At 36.3% G+C, this 27610-nt stretch overlaps 1 pseudogene; it reads right to left on the minus strand.

Moving 5' to 3' along the window:
* The window catches only part of LOC102881904, a 10142-nt pseudogene extending 6804 nt beyond the window's left edge, over window positions 1–3338 (minus strand).
* Between the last annotated feature and the right edge of the window lie 24272 nt (window positions 3339–27610).

Consider the following 27610-nt stretch of genomic DNA (forward strand, 5'->3'; position numbering starts at 1 on the left):
TTTCAAGTATGTTCAGAGTGCATTGTTCCTGGGACTGACTTTCCAGATAATGTTACTAATTGTACTTTTGTAGCCCCTATACTTACTACCTTAGTAACTGTTAATGTTCAATAAGCTCATCTCTAGAAGTATCTATACTCTTTCATGTGCAGTGTTGTAACTTATTTTCAGGAAATTTTTAAATGCATTATTAATGTTAGGGCAATGGATTAGTCAAAATTTCATTTTTACAAATATTTTTTTCAATTTAATTAAGCTCTTCCAACTACATCAAAAGAAGTTGAGACCCTCATTAAGTTTTATTTTATTTCAGAATGAGGTAGCTTGGTAGAGACCATAAAATATTGTGTTTCCACAAACATAAGATGTTAAAATTAACCATTTTAACATTTTTAATGCCAGGAGGCTTTCTATGATGAATATGAGTGTTTAATGTGGTAGGGGTTCTATTTTTTCCTGTTTTTAATTGCCTGTTACATTTTAGAATCAAGAAAAGCTGTTTTTAAATAGCCAGTTACATTTAGAATAAAAATATGTGTTAAACTATATTTTTTATTGCATAAAAAATCAAGTACAGGGCATTCTAATTTTTGAGTGATTGTATAAAACTTTACTTTCCCCCTCTTCTGTTTTCTCCTGTCAGTATAATCAACAAATTTTGAGATTCATAAAATCCAGTTTGGTACTATTTGTTATTTTGTCATGAGATGGACACTTGAATCCTGAAAGAGTATTTCTTTCTGATACCTCACCTTAGTTAGTCTCTCTTTCTAGGAGACGGTGTGAACTTTAAAAAGTCACAGTTTCTGATACCTATAAACTCAGGATTTAGAGGGACAGCTGTGAGGGGGTGGAGAGTCAGAGACAGCACAGTTTGGTGCTGATCTAAAGCATGGGGCAGGGTGTAGAGGAGACTCCCTACTTAGTCCAGCTGTTTTAGTATTTCTTTGCAGGTTGTTCATTTTCCTTCCAAACAAGTTCATGGGGAAATCCTCATGTCTTGGAATCGCCTCAGCTCCCATTTTCACACTGTCAAGGTCAAGGAGAAGCTAGGTAGGAGAGGAGTATGCCATTAAGGAGAGCTTAATGGGGACGAGGAGGGCCATTTCACCTGTTCTCCAATGTGTCAGTTTTCCCTAGGAAGGTCCTCAGAGCACCAGGAGGCAGCTGAGACTGGGTACTTTTGATCATTTGTTCATCCCGAAGGAAACAAAGTATATTTCTTGAGACATCATAGCCTCTGGGGGATAACAATCCATTTGTATGCCTTTATATTTGCACTAATTTTATTCGGATCTCATCAGACCTGTGAAGTATGTGCTTAAACCCACCTGTGGGGGCTCTCAATCCCAAAACGCTATCCCATATTTTCATCTTCATCAATTTTTCTTACCCACCTAGCTTAAAAAAGCAAAAACACCAGGCTCTCTTGACTGAGGGATTCAAGGTCTCAGGTTTATCCTGTCATTTGCACAACTCCATTGTACCCTCAGAAAATATAAAATACTCCTCCTAACCTGACTGAGTCACAAGTGAGTTTACCTCAAAATAGTTAACTTGGCTTTAAAAAAATACATAAAGGTAGACCATTTCAGCTCTGACATATAAAGAGTTTGGAAGCTGGGACTCCCATCCTTAAAGAGGAAAAATGCTGAACAAATTGAAAACCAATGACTTTCCGTAGACCCATCAGAAAATTGAAGTCAGAGGGCAGTATGGAAAAGTCAGTTGTTTTCCTATATACTAACAATGAACAATTTGAAATGAAATCCATAATAACATTTTGTTAGTACCAAAAAAGAAAGAAGTTTTGGGTTTAATTCTAACAAAATATATACTGAACCTATATGTATAAATTTACAAAACACTGATAGAAGAAATCAAAAAAGAGCTAAATAAATGAAGAGATATTATGTGCTTATAGATTGGAATACTCAATATTATTAAGATGTCCACTTTTCCAACTTGATCTATAGATTCAATTATGCAACACTCAAAACACCTACAGTTTGTGGATATTGACAAACTAATTTTAAAGTTTATATAGAAAGGCAAAAGTCCAGAATAGCCAACACAATTCTGAAGATGAATAAAGTTTAAACAATTTCCCCTGAGAGCTGGCAAATGGACTGCAACCCACGTTTCTGTCAGGCCCTATCTAACTGCAAATGGGTGAAATACACATTTTTTTTTTGTTTTGCCCAGCCATATTTTTGGAACCTCCAACTTGACGGTTGAGCTGCCTACACACAGAAGAACCTGCATGACCCAGTCAGGCAACAATCCAAGTCAAGTTCTCAGGACACAAAGTAAGACAAACAAGAAAGCAGCAGCTGTCCTTGAGAGAGAAAGGATCAGCAAGAGTATCCCAAAGCAAATTCAGGAGTTGCAATTGAACCATCTAATTCTTACAAATGTTTTTTCCTGCCAATCTAAAATGAAAGGGCAACATGAAATTTTGCTTTTCTCTCTCTACCAGGCTCCACAGATAGAGGTCTGGAAGAGCTTACTGATAATTCTCACCTGTTGTGGGTTTCTGCCAGTTTTCCCAGGATCCAGTCCTCAGGCTCAGTAGTTACTGGGGTATCCCAGTGGGTCTCATCCTAGCCACCAGAAACTCTAGAGGAGGAAAAATAATTTTCCCTCAATCCTTTACAGCGAGTGCTTGGCTGAGACCCCTTTTTCTCTTATAAGGGCATCTTGTAAATGGATAAACTTATCTAGGTTAAAAGTTCTCCAGGTGGCCACTATAGTTCAAGATTATCTTTGGTAAGGTCAATATACTTGTTCAGCCTTAAAACAAAATTTTATTCACCTGAGGCCTCGCACTGGCCCCAGCCCAGCTTAAGGTGAATCAATCTGTCCTGGGACCCAGTCCTGTGAGAAAGTCGTACCCAGTCAGTCCCCAGACCCAGTTTTGTTTCCAAATCTAGCCCAGTTCAGCCATGGACCCAGTCCGGTTTCTAAGTCAGTCTCAGATCATCCCTGGACTCAGTCCAGCATCCAAGTCAGACCCAGTCTGTCCCCCCGGGCCCGGTTGTTTCCAGGTTGGACCCAGTTCAGTCATGGACCCAGTCCAAGTTGGACACGGTCGGTCCCTGGACCCAGTCTGGTTTCCTAGTCAGACCTTGTCCGACTCTCACTGATTTCTGAACACAGGGGGGAAAAGAAATGCTCAAAGTCTGAAAGTTCATAATGGAAAAAAGCCTTGGAACTAGGAGCCCAGAGAGACATATCACGAGCTCCAGAGAAAGGATCGACAACAAATGAGTACCCGAAAGCAAATTCACAAGTCGAACTTTGTGGAGCTCAGCAGGTACCAATATCTGATTGCTCATTTCTCTTGAGGGCCACAGGGGTCTCTTTCATTTTTCTCTTCTGATGCCAGAACTGTTAAAAGACAAACTGAGATATATTAAAATTTTAAGAGTTTTCTTTGAGCAAAAGTCAGTTTGAATTGGGCAGCATCCAATTTTGCAGATAGTAAAGAGCTTCGAGGAGATGTACAAAATAAGAGACTTATGGGCAGATGGGAGCAGGAACAAGAAAGTTGTATGAGACAGAAAAGTAGATTGGTTATTGTGTAGTTACTTACCTTTAGGGGATGGCAGGGGACTATCAGGCAGTTTAACTAGTGCTGATCAGATGATTTCTGGTTGGTTTAAGATTCCATTTCTGGGAGAGCTGAAACTATAAATCTCAATTTGGTGATGTAAGGCTTAGCATAAACGACTCCATTTTGAGCCTGTGGTCTTTTTTTTTTTTTGCCATAATAATTATTATAGCTAAAATTTGTGCCCTTACATTATATGCCAGCATTATTTTAAGAGTTATGTAAAATTTTAACATATTTTTATTTTCACAACAACCAACAAGAAGTGGGTATTATTTCCATTTTTTAGATAAAGAAACCCAGGCACAGAGAGATTGCCCATGGTCACATAACTGAAGACAACAGAGCCAGAATTTGAGCCCAAAAGGCTTGATCTATAGCATGTACGTACATTTAACTGCCTTGGAAAAATCTTTGTGCACACATGCAAGGTTTCTAGGATATGTACACAGAAATGAAATTGTTGGATTACAAGATATGAACATATTACTAATTTTAGAGTTGTATTAGCTTATATTCTCATAAGCACTAAATGAGTATTTTAGCCTCCCATCTCTCTCCTCATGCACAGAGTTTATAGTCAATATTATGCATGATCCAAATTGATCATCTGTACTTACTAACCACCTAAAGCTAGCAGATTTGTGCCTTCAGCTCCACTTACCACATCGAGTTTTCTTTTGTTTTATGTTTGTTCTATTATCTTTTTTGAACATGGCTACCTTTTAAATTTTTCTCTTTTATATTTAATCATAATTGTTATGTGTTTGAGTAGAAAGCATTCTCAAAACAAGAACTTTAGCACCACCCAGACCTTCAATTTTTATTTATCTTCTATTATAAAGACAAAATGTTTTCTAAAACTTCTCCCTTTGTTCTATTTACCAAGGATTCAACACATATTCGTTGATCATCCTTTGGATGAACAAGACACCGGTAGATACAGGGCATACAAAAACAAATAAGGCAGAATTTCTCTCTCTCAAAAACTTACAAGGGAGTTAGCCACATAAACAACTAATTATAATGAAATGTGATAAGTACTGGAATAGAATTATAATCATATGTTACGAGAATATACATGACAAAGTATTTATTTTTGCTTTAAGTGGGGCTTAGGGATGGTGACATATATGCTGGGAATTGAAAAATGAGTACGATTTTCTTAAACTTTGAGGAGAAAGTAAAGATTTTTAGTGAAAGAGAGGAACATAAACAAATCCATATCATATTCAAGAATCAGCAAGTAGGGCAGTTTAGATGGTGGGTGACAAGAATTGGGAAAAATAATTACAATGTATCAAGCTGAGAAAGTAAATTGGCCAAAGCTTCGGAAGTAGTTGCCTGGGATGGCAACTGGGAGGAGAAGGAGAAAGGGTCACAGCTCAGTACCACCTCCCCAGTTTGGCTTTTATTGGTTTTTCTTACAGCCTACATTCATGTATCACTTTTTTCCCTTTAAGATTTTTTACTATAACAATTCTTGAAAACTTATACCACTTTTTAGACAATGACTTCTCTTTTAATAGTATAATGACTTTTTCCCCTAAAATCCACTAAATAAGCATAATATGCAAAGTTTTATTTTAACATTACTGTTTCAAGCAAAAGCATGCTTCTAAGTTTATTTTATACAATAGTTTCTAGTCAAAGAATATTACATGGACAAATTTGAAATGCGTGCTATATTTGGATGAACCCAAAATATCTTTGCTTTGCCTATGGATGCCAAGCAAGAGGAATACAGATATAGCCTCTTCAACTACTCTTAATTCCTCTGTATGGGTGCTATCTCCTCATGAAGAACATATTTTATATTTTTCTATCCCCAAATTCCAGTCTTTTCCATTTACGTCAAAGCCTTTCATATGCATCTGACTTTCTACTACTTTTCAAAGAATGATACTTCACTCCTTCTCCAGCCATCAAAAATCTTCCTCCTTTGGGTATATAATAAAACTTCATTATATTGCTTTATATGTACGAATAGCATTTATTCATTATCAATTTGATTGTTTTTATAAACACGTTTTTATTATTTAGATGGCATCTATCTGAGAAAAATGTTAGATATTAGGTTGGTATGGATACATCTCATTTTTATATTTAACAACTTTATATTTAACAACTGGCATTATTTTTAGGAACAGTTAAGGTCATTATGGAAAGAATAGATGCATTTAGATTCTACCTCATTTGTGATACCACAACTAATAAAAAAAATCGCAATCTACTTCTATAGATTGACAATATTATGCCTTGTGTATCTCAGTCCAAGAAAGGAAATCAGTTCTGACCACTTAAATAAAAACAGATAATTTATTGGAAAAGAAAACTATTGTGTTAATTATTTCATCAGAGGATGTGCCGAACAACAAGTCTGGAAGGATAAAAGTGAGGGCTGCTCGGGATCCCAGTAGCCAGAGATCCAGAACCATCTTTTATTTGTGCTGCCATTCTTGTCTGCCTCATTCTTGAGTATATCTGCATCAGATTCAAATTCCAAGAAGAGCTATCTAATTGACATTGATTGGGTTATTTCTACAATTCAGTGACTACTTTGGGAGACAGTTTCCCAAAGGTTTTTCATTAATTATAAAAATGAGGAATGTGCTTGAGATAGGACAAAAACAGATCCCCACCAGATTCTATCAAGAGCCTACCAGCACACACACATTCTGTCTTTCGCTCTCTCTCTGTCTCTGTCTCTCGCTCTCTCTCTGTCTCTGTCTCTTTCTCTCTCTCCCTCCCTCCTCCATATAAAAATTTTTCAATAACTTCAGTTGGCATAATCTATCTCAAGCAGAAAATACTGTCAGCACTGTAGAGTAGACTAATGAAATGATAATATTTAGTGTATTCAGATTCAAGCCTGGAATCTCTGGATTATATATTACAATTGTTTCTGCAGCTAGTCATAAAGCCTTACCGGCTATTTATGTCTTCCCTTTACAACCCTTTATATGTGTTATTGCTGTTGTCTTTGTTGTTTTTCTAAATACCTCTTAAACATGGGTGGCCTTCTGGTGAACTTTCACATGAGACATAAATATTATTAGCCTTGGTCTATTCTAAGAGTCCCATTTGGGCAAATCATTAGCCAGTGTTTATGCACCAGTATAGAAACTCTTCTTAGGTTATCTTTTTTGTTGTTTTTAAAGAAATAAAAGACTGCCCATTGGAAGGATTGTCTTTGTCCTCTGTCTTCAGGACCGCAAATAAGTAGGATGGTAATTCCATAGCAGCCTATACTATCTATTGGAAAAAAGCTTGGAGAACTATCTAAAAACCAAAGTAGGTTTCAAACTCAACCATCCAGTCAAAAGGAATTACCAATGCATCTGTTGATACAGATTTAAGAAGAAGTATATCTTTTAAATGTTTGACATGACAAATCTCTCAAATCTTCCATGCAGCAGGCCACTGGCTATTTACCGAAATTTTTATTCTTTTATTCTCCATGTAATTATTTCCAGGCTATATCTAGCATCCATTTTTTTTTTCTTTTTTGGTAGTTAAATGTGATCATGTGACTGTGTTCTAGCTAACAGAATGCAAGTAGAAATGATGGCTACCATTTTCAGACCAAAACGTTAAAAAAGTCTTATGCTTCTTTGTAGTCTTTTATTTTCCTTGCTACCATGTAGATGCAGAGGATGACAATGCTCTAGGGAATGGCAGATTTATGAGGCAAAGATTTTGGATCTCTGAACCACTGTATGGACGAATGCCACCATCCAGGAACACCCATACTGGACTGTCACATGAGCAAGAAATCCACATTGATTGAGTTAAATGCCTGAAACTTTGTATGTGTTGTAAAAGTTAGTATTAGGCCCTGGATTAAGGAACACTAATGTCTTGCATTTGGCCCTTCCTACCATAATTACCATAATGGTCTTTAAATGGTGGGTCAGTGGGCTAGTGCAGGGATTCCACCAGTGGCCAAAGAAGTCTATCCAAGTATACACCAATAAGCTGGGGAAGTAATCATCATATGTGTTTTTTGTTCCGTTGGCCCTGGAAAAGCACTCCATTTTGGAACTTGATCCCACAAGCCTCACTCTGACTTTCAGACCACAGTGATTTTATGGGTTTCCAAAACTAAGGTTAGCTAGAACTAGGTAACCAATATTATATAAAAGGTTTGAGTCATTCTCTTTATTGTTTTTCACAGTGCATGATATCTTATATTTGGAGAGGGCTGGGAGAAAGGACTAGAGAACTTATATATGATGTTACAGTAAATCCTTCCTTGACATGTGTGATTTTTGACTTTATTCAAGGGCCTTTAATATGGGAAATTGGCTCAGAGGCAATGATTCTGTAGTGTGGATGGCTCCAGTAGGTATCTAGAATATTTTTGGTTATATAGATCTAGTAAAACATCACTATCTATTACTTATATTTCTGTGGCCCCATGGTTAATAAACTTCAGCTAGAGCCCTCCATGTGCCTGGCATTCTTGGAACTTGTATGATCATGCTGACTCTGTTGTTTGATATGAAAACCAGGGATGATATTCCACTAGTATTCTACTTTGTAGTGGTCAGTATCCATTTCGATTCTTGGTACATGTGCTCTACTGGTTATTAATTATTTTAAATTTATCCCCTGATAGTAAGGATGCACACTACTTCTGCCACTGTCTGGACTTGGCAGCCCAGAGTTCTTCCCATTCCTCCTGATATCGGCAAGCCCAAATATGATGGTTGAAGGCTAGATGGGACTATATGTTTACTTCAAATGGTATAGATTATAGAAAAATGAAGTTACATTTCTCACTCACATGGTTTTTAAATATGAGAAATTTATATCTACTAGAATAATTTAAAATTTGTTAAATATTTTAAACTGGATTACTGAAGTATTACTAATGGAAATTTTCTACTCTTCAGGTTCCCAGAAAGAAATATAAGATTGGTCACCATGGAAAAGCCACACTTTGCTGAAATTACTTGCTTATGTTTGCGTAACTTTTAAAAGTTCAATAATTCAAATCTTATGGCCTCCAAGAATTTAAGTAAAAATTTAATATTCCAGGAAACTGTGAAGCCAGTACTCTGCCACTTACCTCCACATATGCGTATAGTCTACTGTGAGATGCATAGGGAAACATTATAGACACCATTAGAGGTTCAGTAAAAAGATTTTAAGGTCATTCCTAGATCCTCTATTTTTTTTCAGTTAAGTAAGGACTTTGTCATTTGTTGAGCATCAAAGAGTGGGGGGAGAATGATGAGCTTTAGGAAAGTGATAAATGTTGAAATTTTACCATTAGCTTTGGGGAATTAGAAATGGAATGAATGAATAAAATGACTACCAATTAGCAATAACCTTCCCTTCTCACAAAGCTAAGAAATAATGATCTTGACTGGATTTTAAGCAAACACCCATAAGGTCTGTGCTCTTTCTGCTGCACCATTTTGCCCGTCATGGGTACCTTTTGCAGCTCTTTGCATCTCTTCGAAGCTATTTAGTCAATGAAATGATGTTTGCACCAGGTATTAAGATGGCTCTACAATGGTGAAATCTGAATAAATTTTATTTTTCATTGATATTCAGTGTTGAGTAGTTGGGGAAAATGGTGAGGTGGTAGCTGAAGCCCAGTGGTTGCAGTACTGAAAGTAAAATGTAGTAGAAGCACCCCTTAAATGTCAGAGTGACTAGCATGTAGCAATACAATATGAATACATAAGAGTGGAAGAAATGACATCATGTACTCAAAGGAAAGATAAAAGGATTTATTTTCCTGATATTAAAATTTTTCTGTGGTTAAAACACCAGTTTTTCAATGTATGAAGACCTTGTCTCGTATCATTGGCATAATAATTTCATCACTCTGTGTGGGAATTTGAAACTGTCATACAATATTACCTCACACAAGATTAACAGTGCTCACTCTTTTGTTGAGACAATTACCTGAACTAGAAAATCAACTATTCTTTTTCCAGTTAAGCTGGACAGAACAAAGAAATTGAAATGACTATCAGTCTTTTCTCTTAAAAAGGGCTTGTTCAAAGAGCCAAAAATGGCAGTAGTCTCTGAAAAGTCTCTTTAGGTTCAACTCCAGGCAGCTTGGATCTTTTATAAAAACTCTAGCCCTCACTGAGTCCCCTAAGAGTGATCAACCTAAGATGTGTAATATGAAACTTCTGTGTGAATTGTTAACTTCCCCCAAATGGGGGAAACCACAGTGTCTCTTAACGCACTAATGGCATCAAAATGCATAAACATCAGATGCAACTGCACTCTCACATGCAATACTGATCTGGTATTATAATAAAGGAATTATAATGTGGGGCACTGGGGAAATCATAGCACATCCTCACATCCCGTTTACTACTGCTTGACGATTTCATAAAGGCTTTTCTCAAACAAAACCCTCTTCCCAGTTTTGAATAATAGGATCATAACAAAGAGATAAGACAGAAATTAGAATTTAGGACTCCCCAATATTAACAACTAATGGATTTCCCATTTTCCATTAAACACTTAAACCATTGCTCATTGGCTCGTGGGGAATATAACTTTCCTTCTAGTCTCGAACAAAATATAAATAATAAAAATACTTCAGGAAACTTATATTCAGGATCTGCTCTTAACTAATATTAACAGTCATGGAATATTATGTGACTACTGGACTTTGAAAGACAAATGGAACTTTAAAATAACTTTTTTAAAATTTAAATGCAAAGTTCCAACTATGAGATTTGACCATGAAAAAGCCTTCACAGTATTGTGATTCGAATGCTTTCATTCATATTTTCTCAATTTTCATCAATATTTTATATTAGAATGGAAAAATTAACACCTACTTTTCCTAAGAACACTTCTTTTTTAATTAAAAATTTTATAAAATTCAAATGTAAGACTTAAGAGAGACATATGGATACACAATCTTCCAGACACTCAAAGTTTTCCCTTATTTCCTCATAATTTAGAAAATGTACAGGAGAATATTGTTGTTTTAAAAACATACATAGTTGCAGAATTTCTGTTGCTATAGTGTTTCTATAACAATTCTAAAAGGGAACTCCAAACAGTTCTTATCTTATCTCTCTAAATGAAATGAATCCAGAATTCCAACAGTCTTAATTCATCTTATAATTTCTACCACATATATTTTAAGAATGAATTAACTCAGCACCATTAATATACTTTTGCTTTCACATCTTTTAAGCTAAAGCATACTGAAGAATTGACAACTCTAAAAAATATTTTCCTAAATTAGATACACTGGTAATATATTTAATTTTAAGAAATTGCATCAAGATTGTCAGTGAAAGTGGCAGCTATGTTGTAAAATGGAATTTGGTGACATCTTCACAAATGTTTCATGTTCCTCAGTTGCACAATAATTTTCCTATTCGGATCTCAGAAAAAACACAACAGCCACTACAACCTTTCCTTTCTTCATGCATCACAAAGGAATTCTCAGAGAAGACAGGTTTGAAGGTCTTTGCATTTTCTATTCAAATGCACATTTCTCTTTTGAAATAGTGTATGATTTCAAGCCTCAATTTTTAAAAAAAAAAAATTGCAAACTTGAAATGTATGGTCAGCCAGGGTTGGACAAATATGAATTTCAGGTTTTCAGAAAACCAAGAGAAAACAAGGAATTTTCTTGCCAAAAGTCAGACTGAATATTTGTGTATAAATGCATATTATCCTTCATTGTGGCAGAATATTATAACTCTCACCAGACCAAGCAAACGCCATTCTTTCAATGGTGGTAGATTATTATTTCCTTAGTATCAAATGACAAAGTACAATTTCAAAACATAATAGTTTTCTCTTCAATATTCAACAATATTTTTTCTTCATCATCTGCTTGGGTATCCTGGCTTATCTAAAAAAATTTTGAGGCATTTTAAGTATAGAAATAAAATTTGAAGGCCATGGGACTAGAATGAGACTCTAAAAAACAAAACCGAAGAATATTGTAGTGCCTACAGAGTGTATCTACTTATGGAAGAGAAAATAATAATAGAAGAGCACTCAAGTTTATAAATCATTCACTGATTCAGGAGTAGTAGCAAGTCTGCCTTGACTTACAAAAAATGTACTTTGTAGATTTTTTTCTCCATTGCCTTGTTAAATGTAATGCTTGATTCTGTGCTGTTTTCAAAACTTAATCAATATTTATTGCTAAGTACTAGATAGCCTGACATAGAAGGGCACACAGCTGACTGCCTTGGAGATACTGACAAACAGGCAGTTGTGACTCAGGGATAACCTTTGTAGAGCTGCACACACAGTCCTAAGATGTGAGCAATCCAAGAGGCTTCTAGCAGAGGCAATATGGGAGCTGCAGTTAGGAGGAGGAGCAGATTTATCTAGGGGAATCTAAGTGTATGGGAGAGAAAGACATTTAAAGCATTGTCTCCCTCCCTCTCCCAGGCAAAACCTCGGGCACAAGACAACATAATACGTTTGGGGAAATAAATGCAGGTGGAACTGCAAGGAGAGAATTACCAAAAATTACACTCAATTACCAGTAGAAGACTAAATTTTATATGACCTTGCAGGTATGCTAAGGTATTTGGAATTCTTCCTAAGGCACTGGGTAGCCATTGAATAATTTTAAACAGAAGAACCATTTGTTTTAGCAAAGTCATTTTGGTGTACCATGGGGTCAACAGGTGTGCCGGGGGTGGGGCAGAGTGAGTCAAGCTTCCAGAGGACTTGAGGGTCTACTACTCTCAGTCCATGTGTGATATGATGAGAGGCTGCCCGAGGGAATGGAGAGAGGTAGAGGGCGTTGAGTGGAATAGTGAAGAGAAGAGAAGTAGGAATCCAAGTCAATTACAAATATTTGCTTTGGGGGACCTGGCTGATTGTATTGCCTCTTACTGAGAGAGGGAATGCAGGACAAAGCTGGGGCTCATGAGGGACATCTGAAATAGAGATTGCATTTGGGTACTATGCTGCATTGCTGCACCTTCAAATGAGTTCAGCCGAATCTGGCTGAGAGGGGATAGCTGGCCAGGAGCAAAGCTTTATTTCCGGTGCTAGATTTAGATTAACAGAGGAAACTTGAATTATTGGCCTCTATGGAAGCCACTGACTCCAGAGGAGAAATTCTCCCTTCAGCAGTGCTGGGCACTACTCCATTTGGAACATACAAAAAAAAAGCTGGAATAGGAAAAGACAAAAACTTCATTTGGATATTGTTAAAGAAAAGAGGATATTTTAAAATGGACTAAATAAAGAGGAGTTAACGCAAGTATTACACTCTAGCAAAACTTCATTTAATGTATAGTTATTAAATTGTAAAAAAAAAGACATTTATGTGGAAAGTTTATACAGTTCTTGAGTTTCTGCCTTGACTTACAAAAAATGTACTTTGTAGATTTTTTTCTCCATTGCCTTGTTAAATGTAATGCTCGATTCTGTGCTGTTTTCAAAACTTAATCAATAGTTTAGTCATACTTACTTTGGGGATTTCGTTAGTGGCAATGTCCCTACACTTAATTACTTATTATCTGTTGAATTACTATTTGTTTTGGAGCCTCTAAGGCAAGGAAGTTCTTTTGGGATCCATGAACTCCTGAAATTATATACAAAGTTGGTGCATAGGTAGTTGACATCTTTGTCAGAGAGTGCACTAGAGTTGGTGCTTGGGCCAGCATGGGGTCAGGCATTCCCAGGTCTCAGGCGTAAATCTTACAATGTTTCCCCTCCTCCATTTTCTCTCTCTATTTTAGCTTGGGGCAGAGATTTTGGCTCAATATTATCTGACTTTCTGACGCATTTGGTTCCTGGCTACAGGCAGAAAGGGCCTCTTAACAAAGCCATATATTCTTCCTTCTTTCGGATCGGCTAGCCCTAACGAAATAGCTGTCTTTCTTCTAAAGTAGAAACAGTTTGGTCTCACTTGGCTCTTGGTTGCAACCAATGGGACACAACTCTGATTGATTTAAGGAGATAGAATTTCCCGGGAAGGTAAGAATCAAAAGGAGGCCCTGGCCCTGTCTCCACTGCTGACAATGTCCTGACTGTAAAGCTACTATTGCTGCCCATCCCTGCCACTGAACGCTGCCCCATAAACTTCATCTCTGCATCGCTCATTAAAGGTACAAAAGCTGGTGGAAAAAGCCTGATGACTGAGACTGGGCACTGTCTCTGTTATTGCTGCTGGGGCTGGGGAAGGGCATATTTGGCTTCCTTTGGCCTTTGCATCTCCCCAAGACACACACAATGAGGATTTCTTCAAATAGGAAAGGGTTTGTGTAGTCAACAGATGACAGTTATTCACTACTGTTTACCCCTTTGTCTACCTTTATTTATCCTTCTGCACATATTTACATTGAAAAATGCTTTCGCCCAACATAATGGAACTATTCCACATACTACTTAAAATGTGCTCCTTCTCTCCCCAGCTTGGAATTGAGTCAGGCTCCACCTCCAAAACCTTTGGGTGTTGTCCATTTTCTGTAGTTTTGCACAGTCCTACTTCAGAATTCTGCCACTGTTGGCATGTATTATACCATTAATTACTACCAACAAACCTCCCTAAGAAAAGGGAGCTTAATTAAAATGTGTGAATATGCTCATGACTCAACAAAGAAGAAAAAATTGGTAGAGACATTAGTCTTTGTTTCTGCAACTGGTCATGAGGCAGTAGCTCTTTATGACTTTCTTCCTCCACCAAGCATTTCTGTTTGCTTTGCCCTCTGCTAGTGCCTTGGCTGGCTGGGATTCTTTACCCACTTAGGGCCTCCCCAAACCTTCATTTCTGAGGGATCTAAGCTTTTGGTGGTTCTGCCTGAATGGATTGCCAGAGTCTTTGATTAACTTTTAGCAGGACTTGGTAATATGAGAAGGTGTTCTGTTTATTCTCCTCCCCACTCTCATTGTAGAATAGCAATCCTGTTTTTTTTTTTTTTCCTTGAGAATTAGAATCAATCAAACCAGGCTAAAACACACTCTCTCTCTCTTTTTGGCCTGTTTTCACAGTGGCATAAGGAGTATGACATGGCCCGCTGGCAGTCTTAGCTCTATTAAACGCTGAAAATGTTCCTCTCTTTTCTATAATCTCCACACCAGGAGAGGCTGGAGATGAAGGGATGCAAAGCAAAATTTTGTAGTGTGTAATTAGTCATTAGGTAATTGTGAATAGTACCGTTTCTCAAGCCCTTGGTTCCTGGATGAATAAAATTTGGCTTTGAGTAAAACAAAATCACTTACTGCTTGCTGATTCTGGATAGTTATTTTATGTACAGAACTGCACCATGAGTTTTCAAAGTATTTCTCCTACATGATGACTTAAATTAATATTCACTAGCCTATCTCACCTCTTTTTGACTCTAGATAGGCACATGATAAAACTAATGTATCCACTGGTCATGTTTAATGTGCAGTAAATGCTTTGGTCAGTAGTGTTGTGTGAAATGCCAAGACCTGGCTTACCTTGAGGTTGACAAAATGCCTGTTAGTTTCATTCTATGGATAGTGGTGGGTAGCACAGAATCCTTGGTTCTCAAGGATTAGTGTTGGGCTCTTAGACAGTGTCCTATATTTCTCTAAATTTTTGGACATTTTTCTTTTCCTATATGACACAATTAACTTGTTAAATGCCAAAAGTCAGACAACTAGTAAATAGTGGAGCCAGAATTTGAGTATATGTGCTGTCGAAGCGAGCACAAGTGAAGTCAGAATTTGAATCCAGGTAGTCTAACTCTGGAATCCAAGCCCTTATCTCTATGCAATGCACCTCTTCTCTGAATTCATTACTTCTGATTTTATTGTCCTTCAAGGTCATTCGGTTCTTCTTCATTAATGGAAACTTTGGTCTGGGAAATGACCTTGTTCTGGGAATTGGGCAGAAGGTCAAGAATTTCATTTCTATTTTGGTGGTATGTTTTACCAGAGCCAAACATTTTTTTAAATCAGTTTATTGGGGTAACATTGGTTAATACAATTATATCATTTTCAGGTTTACATTATTATTTGACATCTGTATATTCTATTGTGTGTTCACCACTCAAAGTCCAGTTTCCTTCAGCTACCATATATTTGATCCCCTTTACCCACTTCACCTTTCCCTTACCCCCCTATATTTGACCCGCTTTACCCTGTCTACTTCTCCCCTTCTCCCCTACCCCACTAGTAACCACTACTCTATAGTCCTCTGGTAATCACTAGTCTATAATCAATGTCTGTAAGTCTCTGTTATTTTATTCTGTACATTTGTTGCTTTTAGGTTTATATCCCACATATAAGTGATATCATGTGATTTTCAACTTTTTCTGTCTGGCTTATTTCACTTAGCATGATTATCTTGAGGTCCATCCATGTTGTCGCAAATGGCAGTATCCATTGTAAATATGTACCACAGCTTCTTTAGCCAATAATCTATCGTAGGGCACTTCAGTTGCGTCCATGTCCTAGCCACTGTGAATAATGCTGCTATGAGCATCAGTGTGACAATATCTTTTCAGATATGGGTTTTCAAGTCTTTGGGGTAAATACCCAGTAGAGAGATTGCTGGATACTATGGTAGATCAATTCTTAGTTTTTTGAGGAACCTCCATACTGTTTTCCATACTGGCTGTACCAATTTGCAGGCCCACCATTGAGCATCTTTTCAAATATTTGTTGGTCATTTGTGTGTCCTCTAGGAAGAAATGTCTGTTCAGGTCCTCTGTTCATTTTTTGATTGGATCATTTGTTTTTTTGTTGTTATTGAATTGTATGAGTTCTTTGTATATTTTAGATATTAGGCCCTTATCAGAGGAGTTGCTTGCAAATATATTTTCCCATTTGCATGGTTGTCTCTTTACCTTGTTGATAATTTCTTTTGCTGAGCAGAAACTTTTTAGTTTGATGTAGTCCCATTCATTTATTTTAGCTTTTACTTCCCTTGCTTTTGAGGTCAAATTCATAAAATCCTCTTTAAGTCCAAGGTCCTAGAGTTTCATTCCTATGTTTTCTTCTATGCATTTTATTGTTTCAGGTCTTATATTCAGGTGCTTAATCCATTTTGAGTTAATTTTGATGTATGGTGATAGACAACAGTCTAGTTTTATTCTTTTGCAGGTGGCTTTCCAGTTTTCTCAGCACCATTTATTGGAAAGGCTTTCCTTTCTCCACAGTATGTTTTTGGCTTTTTTGTCGAAAATTATTTGCCCATATTAATATGGGCTTACTTCTGGACTCGATTCTGTTCCACTGGTCTGTGTGCTTGTTTTTCTGCCAATACCATGCCGTTTTGATTACTGTCGCATTTTAGTATAATTTGAAGTCAGGCAGAGTGATGCCTCCAGCCTTGTTCTTTTTTTTCAGAATGGCTTTGGCAATTCGGGGTCTCTCGTGCTTCCATAAAAATTTGATGATTTTTTGTTCTATTTCTTAAAAAATGCTGATGAGTTTTGATGGGGATTGCATTAAATCTGTATAATGCTTTAGGTTATATGGTCATTTTAACTATGTTGATTCTTCCAATCCAAGAACACAGAATATCTTTCCATTTCTTTGTATCTTCTTCAATTTCTTTTAATAGGGTCTTATAGTTTTCATTATATAGGTCCTTCACATGTTTCATAAGATTTATTCCTAGGTATTTTATTTTTTTTGTTGCAGTTGCAAAAGGAATTATTTTTTCCACTTCTTTTTCAGATACTTCATTATAAGAATATAGGAATGCTATGGATTTTCGAACATTGATTTTGTATCTAGAAACTTTACTGTATTTGCTTATTATTCCTAGTAGTGTTCTTGTGGGTCTTTAGGGTTTTCTAAATAGAGAATCATGTCATCCACAAATAGTGACAGTTTGATTTCTTTATTTCCTATTTCAATGCCTTTTATCTCTTTCTCTTGCCCGATTGCACTCACTAGAATCTCCAGTTATACTGAATAACAGTGCGATAGTGGACAGCCTTGCCTTGTTTTTGATCTTAGAGAGAAGGTTTTTAGTTTTTCACCATTAAGTATAATGTTGGCCGAGGGTTTGTCATATATTATGTTATTTGTCATATATTATGTTATTATTGTCATTTATTATGTTAAGGTACTTTTCTTCTATACTGATTTTGATCATAAATGTTTTGATCATAAATGGATACGTATCTTGTTGAAGGCTTTTTCTGCATCTATTGATATGATCATGATTCTTATTTTTAATTTGTTTATGTGTTGTATCACATTAATCGATTTGCATATATTGAACCATTCCTGTACCCCTGGGATGAAGCCCACTTGACTGTGGTGTATAAACTTTTTAATATGTTGTTGTATTCGGCTCACTAATATCTTATCTAAGATTTTTGCACCTGTGTTCATGAGAGATATTGGTCTGTAGTTTTCTTTTTTTGTGTTATCTTTACCAGGTTTCGTAGCGGAGTAACATTGGCCTCATAAAATGAGTTGGGAAATATTACCTCCTCTTCAACTTTTTGGAAGAGTTTGAGGACAATAGGTATTACATCTTTGAATGTTGAGTAGAATTCACTGATGAAGCCGTCTGGTCCTGGACTTTTACTTTTTGGTAGGTTTTTGATGATTGTTTCAATTTCCATACTGCTGGTCAGTCTATTTAGATTTTCCAGTTCTTTTTGATTCATTCTAGGAAGATTGTATATTTCTAAATACTTGCCCATTTCTTCTAGGTTATTAAATTTGGTGTTATATACTTTTTCATAGTATTCTTGTATGATCCTTTCTATTTCTGTGGTGTCTGTCATAATTTCCCCTCTTTCATCTCTGATTTTGTTTATTTGTGTCCTTTCTCTTTTTTCTTTAGTGAGTCTAGCCAGAGATTTGTCAATTTTATTAACTTCAGAGAAGCAGCTCTTTGTTGCATTTATTTTTTCTATTGGTTTTTTTTTTTCAATTTCATTTATTTCTGCTCTAATTTTGATATTCCTTTCCTTCATAGAAGGAATCAAAATGAAGCTGACTTTAGGCTTCATTTGTTCTTCCTTTTCTAGTTTAAGATGAAGTGTTAGGTTGTTTATTTGGGCTTGTTCTTGTTTTGGAGGTAGGCCTGTAACGATATGAACTTTGCTCTTATGACCGCTTTTGCCATGTCCCAAAAGTTTTGATATGTTGTACTATCATTATCATTTGTTTCTATGTATCTCTTGATCTCTGTTTTTATTTCTTCTCTGACCCAGTCATTATTCAATAGCATATTGTTTAATCTCCATGTATTTGTGGTTCCTCCTGCTTTCTTTTTACAGTTGATCTCCAGCTTCAAAGCTTTATGATCAGAGAATATGGTTGGTATGATTTCAACCCTCTTATATTTACTGAGGCTATCTCTGTGTCCCAGTATGTGGTTGATTCTTGAGAATGTTCCATGTGCACTAGAGAAGAATGTATAAGCAATTGTTTTGGGATGAAGGTCTCTGTAAATGTCAATTATGTCCAGTTTGTCTAATGTGTCATTTAAATATGTTATTTCCTTATTGACTTTCTGTTTGGATGATCAGTCCATATCTGACAGTGGGGTATTTAGGCCCCCTACTATGATAGTGTTTTGGTCTGTTTCTGCCTTTAGTTCTGTTAGTAATTGCTTTATATATTTCGGGGATCCCTGATTGGGAGCATAGATATTAATAAGTGTTATGTTCTTGGTGCATGATTTCCTTTATGATTATGAAGTGTCCCTCAGTATCTTTCTTTACCTTTTTTATTTTGCAGTCTATTTCATCTGTTATTAGTATCGCTACTCCTGCTTTTCTCTGCCATTTGCTTGAAATATCTTTTTCCATACTTTCACTTTGAGTCTATATTTGTCTTTGGAACTGAGATGTGTCTCCTGGAGGTAGAATATGATTGGTTGGGTTTTGTTTTTTGATTCAATCTGCAACTCTATACCTTTTATTGGTGAGTTCAGTCCATTTATATTTAGGGTAATTATTGAAATATGAGATATTCTTATAGCCATTTAAAGTTTTGCTTATTGGTAGCTCGATGTTTCCATTGCTTCCACGTCCTTGTGTTTCTGCTTTCTTTATTTATATAGGCTTTTGTGGTTTTCCCTCTGGTTCTTTTCGTTTTATGTTATATACTTCAGTTCTGAATCTTTGGTGTGTGGTTACCATTACTAATATGTAAAAGATAGTTATATATATATGGTCATCCATTTTCTTCTGTGTGTGCCTTATCTCCATTCCCCTTTGCGAATTCGGATCTTTGAATCTTCACCTTTTCTGTTATTGTTGTCTCAGTTTGTCCCTATGTATGCTGAACATTCATTACTATCTTGCAATAGCAAATCTCTTTTTATTGTTTAAGCTTATAATGCCCTGTTTTTAATAAGGGTTGCACTCCTCTGCTTCTATCTGCCTACAGGTTGCCTAGTTATGTATTACTCCTAGATATGTATTTTTCTTTTTGTCATTTTGTTTTAGCCAAGTTGACTCTTTTCAGCATTTCCTGTAATGTAGGCCTCATAGTAGAGAATTTCCTCAATTTTTGTATGTCTGGAAAGGTCTTTATTTCTCCTTCATATCTAGAGGAGAGCTTTGCTGGATATATTATTTTTGTCTGGTAGTTCATTTCATTTAATAGTTTGAATATTTGATTCCACTCCTTTCTAGCTTTTAAATTTTGTGTTGAGAAGTCCAGCGATAACCTAATGAGTTTTCTTTTATAGGTTACTGTCTTCTTTTCCCTGGCTGCCCTGAGAATTCTTTGTCATTTATTTTTGATAATTCTAATACAATGTGTCTTGGTGAAAGTCATTTTGGGTTGAGAAATTGGGTGTTTTGTTGACTTCTTGAATTCCAAGCTCCAGCTCATTCCTTAGATTCAAGAAATTTTCATCAACTATTTGTTTGAAAATGCTTTCTAATCCCTGCTCCTTTTCCTCCCCTTCGATAATGCCCGTTATTCTTGTTTCCTCGCCTGATGGTATCAGCCAGTTCTTGTCTTTCTCTTTCATTATTTTTCATTCTTTGGTTTCTCTCTTCTTTCGTCTGATTTATCTCTAGATTTCTGTCTTCAATATCACTGATCCTTTCCTCCATTTGATCTACTCTATTTCCCAAGCTTGCTATTTCATTTTTCAACTCTTACAGCGTGTTCTTTATCTCCAGGAGTTCTATTCGGGTTTCAATCTCCTTGCTAAAGAACTCATTCTGCTCATCTAGTTGTTTTTTCAATTCCTGAAATTGTTGATATGAATCATTTTGGTTCTCACTGATTTTTTTCAGAAGTACAATCCTGCATTCTCTGTCATATAAGTCGCATATTTCTATGTCTTTAAGCTTATTTTCTGGAGATTTTTCTATTTCTTTCTGAGCTGTCTTGTCACCTTGGTTGTTCATGGTGTTTAATAGACTATTTCTCTGCCCGGGCATTAATGGAAGTGTATTCTGTTTTTTTTTGTTTGTTTGTTTGTTTTTTGTTTGTTTTTTTTTTCCAGAAAGAAGATTCATTTTATAAAGGTCTCTCTTTAGCCTGTTGCAAAGAAGGCATTTTCTTTTGGTTTCCAGTAGGTGGTGTCTAAGCCTCTTTGATCCCTGCTTTATAGAATGCCTTTAGTTTTCTTATAGATGTTTAATCATGCTCGGTATCCTCAGTCTCATTCACTGTCAGTGTTAGCGACAGTTTCAGTAGCGTTTGCTCAGATTCCCCTGGGCTCCGCAGTGCTTGGTCTCAGAGGATACGGGGTGGAGGTGCCCTCTGGGTTGGGGGATGATGGCTGCATCTCAGCCTCGGTTTTGCAACCAAAGCTGGAAAAATCAACTGTTGTGTCTCTGCCACTCCTGCTTCTCTGCCATCCCTGCTTCTCTGCTTTCTGCCCTGATGACGGGGCCCTGCCATCATCCACGTGAAGGTCACAGCAATCCTACGCAGGGCTGTACATGGAACTCACCCTACCTTCTCCCTTCTCCCTCCTCCTACAGGGAGCTCCGGCTGCGAGAGGCAATTTCTTTGTTTCTCCCAGTCCACTGCCTGAAGACACCCGGGGTTCTGACCTGTGGTAGCTCTTATGCGCAGATCCCACACTCAGACATGCTGGTGTTCATTTTGGGTATTTTTTGTTGAGTTTTAGATATTCAGATTATTGTTGTTTCAAGGGGAGCGATCTGGGGATGTCTCTCACTCCACCATGTTTCTGGATATTTTTTTAAACTGGGATTTATTATGAAAATTTGTAACCAGAAAGAAAAATTTAAAGAATTTCACATAAATACCTATATACTCTCATTTAGATGGTAACATTAACATTTTATTGTACTTGTTTTATCACATCTGTCTATCTATTCATTATTCTCTCCATTCATCAAATCACCTTGCTTTTTTGATTAAGTTGTAGAAATTAGTATACTTCTTTCCAGATATTTCAACATACATCATCAACTAAAATTCAATACTTGTTTATAGTTCTTGTTTTGTGGTAAAATTTTCATGTGATAAAATGCACAAATATTATGCTACCATTAGGTGAAGTTTGTGCAATCCAAACCACCCTCAAAATATAGAACATTATCATCACCACAGAAAGTTCTGTTATATCTCTTCCCAGTTTGTGCCTATCCTTTACCCCTTGAGGCAACCATTTTTCTGACTTTTGACATCATAGATTAGTTTTACCTCTCTAGAACTTCACAGAGAAGCGGATGGGAAGAAAGGATTAGACGTGTAAAAGATTTGTTGAGGAAAATACTTGTGAAAGATAAAAGGAAGGGAATCAGAGTAGGTAGGGGGAGCCTTCAAACTCATGTGGGCCTGACACCTGTGTTGGAGAGCAAGCTAGTAGGAGGAGTGGGTAGGAGGAGCCTCACACTCCAGAGCAACTCTGAGAAAGTTTCAGGCAGGCCAATGGGAAGTCCTCAAGCTGGAGTTGCCTGTTAAAGGAGTCTCAAGGTGTCCATTATTACACCCAGCATGGCATCTGCTAGAAGCAGCCATAAGAAACATAAGAGTGAATCTAGAGGGGCAGCAGCTGGGGCTGTCAGTAAGTTATGCCCTCCCCCACTACCCAGCAGGAGATCTGAGTGATGTCAATTCATGACCACCAGAGTAGTATTCCATTGTATGGCTATAACACAGTTTGTTTATCCATTCTAGTGATAGAAATCTAGGCTATTTCAAGTTTTTTGGCTATTATGAACAAACCTGAGAATTCTACTTATGAGAATATCAGTATTTTTGTACAATTCTCTTTATAGGCATACATTTTAATTTCTCTACTGTAAATACCTAAGGGTAGAATTGCTAGATATGGTATATAGTTGTTTTTCCAAAAATTGTCAGGGTTTATCCCAGAGTGGTTGTATAATTTTTTGTTCTCACTAATGATGTATGAGAATTAATAGTTTCTCCATATATTGACCAACATTTAGTGTTTTAACTTTAGCCATTCTGGTGGATGTGTAATTGTATCTCATTGTCATTTTAATTTGCATTTCCCAGAGGTCTAATGAACACTTTCATCTGCATTTTGATTGTTCATACATTTTCTTTCTGTAGAAGACCATTTGATTTTTACTTTACTAAATAGAAATGTCCATGGACTATACTATCTCAACATGCATCTTCCTAATTCTCCTTCAAATTCTACATCATAAAATTGTGAACAGAGAAGTTTTAGCCCATTACATTAAAATTTTTAATGATGTGAGCTCTAAACCTTTCTCTTAATAAATTATATAACTTTCATTTTTCAAAACTAGCCAGTTTTCTCTCTTTTAGTTGAGAAATGTGTCAAACACCTGTGTTGGTCTCTATCAGTTTAGTGTAGCAGGTATGAATTAGATTTGCCACACATAGAATAGTGTTTATCTGGAGGATAAGTCTCTGGAGTAGTTCCTCTAAGAGCTCTGAGATGGGATCCAGGTGGAGTTTCTGGCCCCAAGCATAAGATAAAGGCATTTTTATGTATTCCTGCTCTCTGAAAAAGGAAGTTATAAGGTCTGTCCTGTTAAGAAAAAGAAGAGCTTCCTCATTTTCCTTTTATTTAAACATTAACAGTGGGTAACATGGGACCAAGGATATAGGTTTTAAGTCATGTATTTTGAACCTTGATCCACAATTTACCTACTTGTGACCTTAGGAAAATTTCTTAAATTTTCTGAGAGTCATTTTTTCTAGTTTCTTTCTTTTCTTTTCTTTTCTTTTTTTTAAAATATAATGATTGTATGAAACAAACCTTTCTAAAATATAGTGGCCTAACACAGTAACAATTTATTAATTCTTATAAATCTGTGGTATGACTGGGAGTTTCTTCTGTTTAATGTAGGGGCACTAGGATGGTTAAAAGGTTCAAAATGGTCTCATGCACATGAACAGTAACTGGTATTGGTCCCTGGCTGAGAGCATAGCTGGGGTCTTAGGTATCCTCCACCAGAGATTCCCTGTATGGCTTCTTGGGCATCCACAGAATTGGGTTTCAGGAAGGAACATTCAAAGAAGGCAAGTCCTAATGTACAAGCACTTATCAAGCCTCTGTGTACTTTACAAATGCCAGTGTCCCATTTGCCAAGCCTAGTCACATGACAAGCCCAGACTCATACAGGGAAGACTGCTGGCAGGTGAGCTTCATTGAGGGCCATTGAAGCCTACCACAACTTTCCTTAAGAATTTCTTGCTCTCATTCTCTTTATGTAGGCTTTTCTTTTTTTCCTTGATGGCTCTGTTTATGATTTCTTCTTTAATGCTAATTTCATAATCGTCTAAAACTTTCTTTTCTTAATTTTTGGTCTTGATCAAAAGTTTGAATAAAAATTTTAAAAAGGTAAAGAAATTAAAATACATTTTTAAAGAAATATAATTTAAAAGCAAAAAAAAATGCAAATACAAGAGATAAGGTCTTAATTTTTTTCCTTTTAACTTATATTAACATCTTTAATTATCTCAAGTTAAAAATTATATATATACACATATATATATCTTTTAGAAAACACCACGTGTTGATTTTTCTTTTTAGTGTCTTTATTTTTTACCTTCAAAATATTCAAGATGCTTGGAGTTTTATAATTGGGAATGGTAGTAATTTACCCCTTTATTTAAATTAATTTCTGCTAAGTTTGAAATTGTAGAGTGGTGGCAATCTAAGTTTCTTCTGAAAGTTTTTACTCTAATAAAAAGCCATAACCATTCACACTACAATGGTAAAGGACTTTAATAATAGTGGGTATCACTGTTTAATCACATTCTATTTTGGGGTGGTAGTGGTGGTAAGTGATGGCGATGGTAGACACTGAGTACATGTAATTTAGCAGTAGGGTGTGACATTCATATTTGAAATGTGTAGCTTATACATTTTAGATGTAACTTACTGGATATCCTAACTTCCCTATCACCCCCCCTCAAAAACAAACAAACCACTCTTGATTCAAATATATGTCACTACAGCCTTTAACAAACTAAATTGATAGTATTGAACTTAAATTAACAGTAAGTTATAATTAAAAACCAAGGGTAGAAGCAATTGGTTACTCTGTCCAATTCAAGTCAATATCAAGGATGCTCTGTTAACAAGCTACTCTTAAAAATGTGTGAGATTTCTAATTAGTGCCTCACTGCTAAGCTATGTATGGAAGCCAGCTGATTAAACACTTCTTTGGCATGCAACATAATTCTTGAGAACCTTATTTTTCTATTCTTCTAAGAAAACTGTTAGATAATGGAAAATTCCAACAGTTACTATTATGATTTTTACTCCCCAACTTCTGGAAAACCTATTTGTGCCCCCAAAATATATCAGAAATATCCTAACTTCTGGGGTGGTCTGTTTTCCTTTTCTGTAAAAATATACACACATACACACACACACTCAAAACTGTCTAACCTTCAGCATCAGGAGCGATGATCTATTTTGGAAAATTGGTTATAAAACCCCAAATGAACTGGAGTTGAATAGCTGTGAGATAAATTTTAATCTCCCTAGTCAAACTGTGGCTTGTCATTGATGTCATTGAAAGTGATATAAAGTGTACTAGGTTCACCACAATAAAAAATTCATTGTTTCTGAATTCCACTAATTTTTTAAATTACAAAAAAAGTTTTCCTTTAAGACAGTGATTGAAGTAAGACAGGACAAACTGAAGTGGTTTTGAGTCCATTTTTTTCTGGAATGGGGGAACCTAATGGATGTGACTTTCATTTTACTTCTCAGTGAGTGGGTGGTCGTTTCTTCTTTATTCTCAGGAATTGAACAGTATATTTAGCTTTTTTTTCCCTTAAAGTGTTTTTTTAAGGTTAAAATAGAATCTGGTGTATACAATCTCTATTCACTGAAATCACATACCATATACACTACAGAGATATATTTGTCTGATTTCAAACTGCAAAATCTTTTTTAGCATTTTTTAATGAAGGAAAACTTTTAACTTTTGAGTTAGTTAACAAAAACCTCAGTGTGAACACTTTTAAATAAAAAGTCAACATTTAAAAAAATTCACAAGTATACAGTCATTGTAGAAAACTTTAAAAATATGATTAAATGAAAAAAAGTGATTTAAAAGCTCAGGAGACCATGATACATGCTATTACTATTTTGGGATATATCCATTAGGATTATTTTTAAGTAAACATTTATGAGGAATAGGATAACTTATTGAAATAATAATTTTCTTTTGTTCTTTTGCTGTAGGTAATTTCCACTTCCATTTTCCAAGATAGCAGCCAAGCTTTTTCCCCTTACTGCTGGAAGTTAATAATGGCTTTTGTGTGGCAGGGCTAGAAGTAAAGTTACCAGACCAAAAAAGAACAACAACAACAACAAAAAAAACAATACCCATTGAGAGCTTTTATTAAAGGTAGATTCATGGAGCAGTGGAATCACATTGTCTAAGGTGAGGGAGACCTCCAAGAACTGGGCAAAGCTAAGGAGGTAGAAAGGTTTTGAGAGCTTCTCCCAGGACCAAGTATGGGAATAGATATATGAGACTTTCCGCACTATGCTGTTTCCCAGGACCCCGGAGACTGTCAGGATTTCTGGGGATTGGATGACTAGTGTCCTTTCTGAAGCTAGGTACAAAGTACTGCAATGCTGTATCCTAATACTGACCCCTGAGCTCAAGCTGGGCACCTAACCAGCAAAATTTCTGACTTAAAGGCACCAGGCAGGATTGGACAATGAACACACCCCCAGTGAGCAGTTTGTAATAGAGACCGAGGGGACCTAGAAAACAGAGATGCTTTCCCAAATGTCCTGTCCTACTTGTGCCTCTGGGATTCTTGCATAAGCTTAAAGATTCTTGAAGAAGTCCATACAAACTTGACTGAACTAAAACCTCCCATCATTCAAGTAGGTAGGCATTTGGAGGAAATACTTTGTTTTAGAGACACACACTAATGGGACATTCTAGAGTAAAATTCTGAGCCACTGCACATGAGCCTACCTAGAAATGCACACAAGATGGTTCATACCCTACAGGACTGCAGACATTTGATTTGGTGCCAAATAGTGACCAAGATGGAACTTTCTTCCATCTGATGACCCAGGGAGCAACTTAAGTTTATTAAAAGAAAATAAAGAAAGTGCGCTTCTCTAGAAGCCTAGAACAGTGGTTCAGAATATAAACTAAATTGTTCCATAGGTTCAAGTCATGTCTCTGTAATTGCTGTCAATGTGAACTTGGACAAATGTCTTAGCCTTTCTGCTACTTGGTTGTTTTATCTGTAATACAAGATCAATAACAGTACCCATGCCATAGGGTTGTTGTGAGGAATAAACAAGTTAGAACAGTTAGAATAACATCAGGCACTTAATAATTTCTCAATAAACATTAACTGTTGGTGTTAACTTCTGGTTGCCTGGACTTCCCACTTCTTCCCACTACTTCCCACTACTTGTGGGTCCAAGTCCAGGATTGCTGAGCATGTTCTGCAGCACGCATCTGCTCCAAAGACTCATTATAGCCGCCAAAGAAGGTTTATTTTAATCAGTATTTTTGCCCTTATTGAGGAGTTGTTGGGCTGAGATGAAGCAGACTCTTTGAAGGCTTTGTGGCCTCTGGGTCCATCAGTTGACAATAATGATGCTGGCAATTTGGATATGCAAAAGAGAAACTGTAAAGTGCTTCCCTT

The sequence above is a fragment of the Pteropus alecto genome, unplaced genomic scaffold (assembly GCF_000325575.1).
Source record: "Pteropus alecto unplaced genomic scaffold, ASM32557v1 scaffold20, whole genome shotgun sequence".
Lineage (NCBI taxonomy): Eukaryota > Metazoa > Chordata > Mammalia > Chiroptera > Pteropodidae > Pteropus > Pteropus alecto.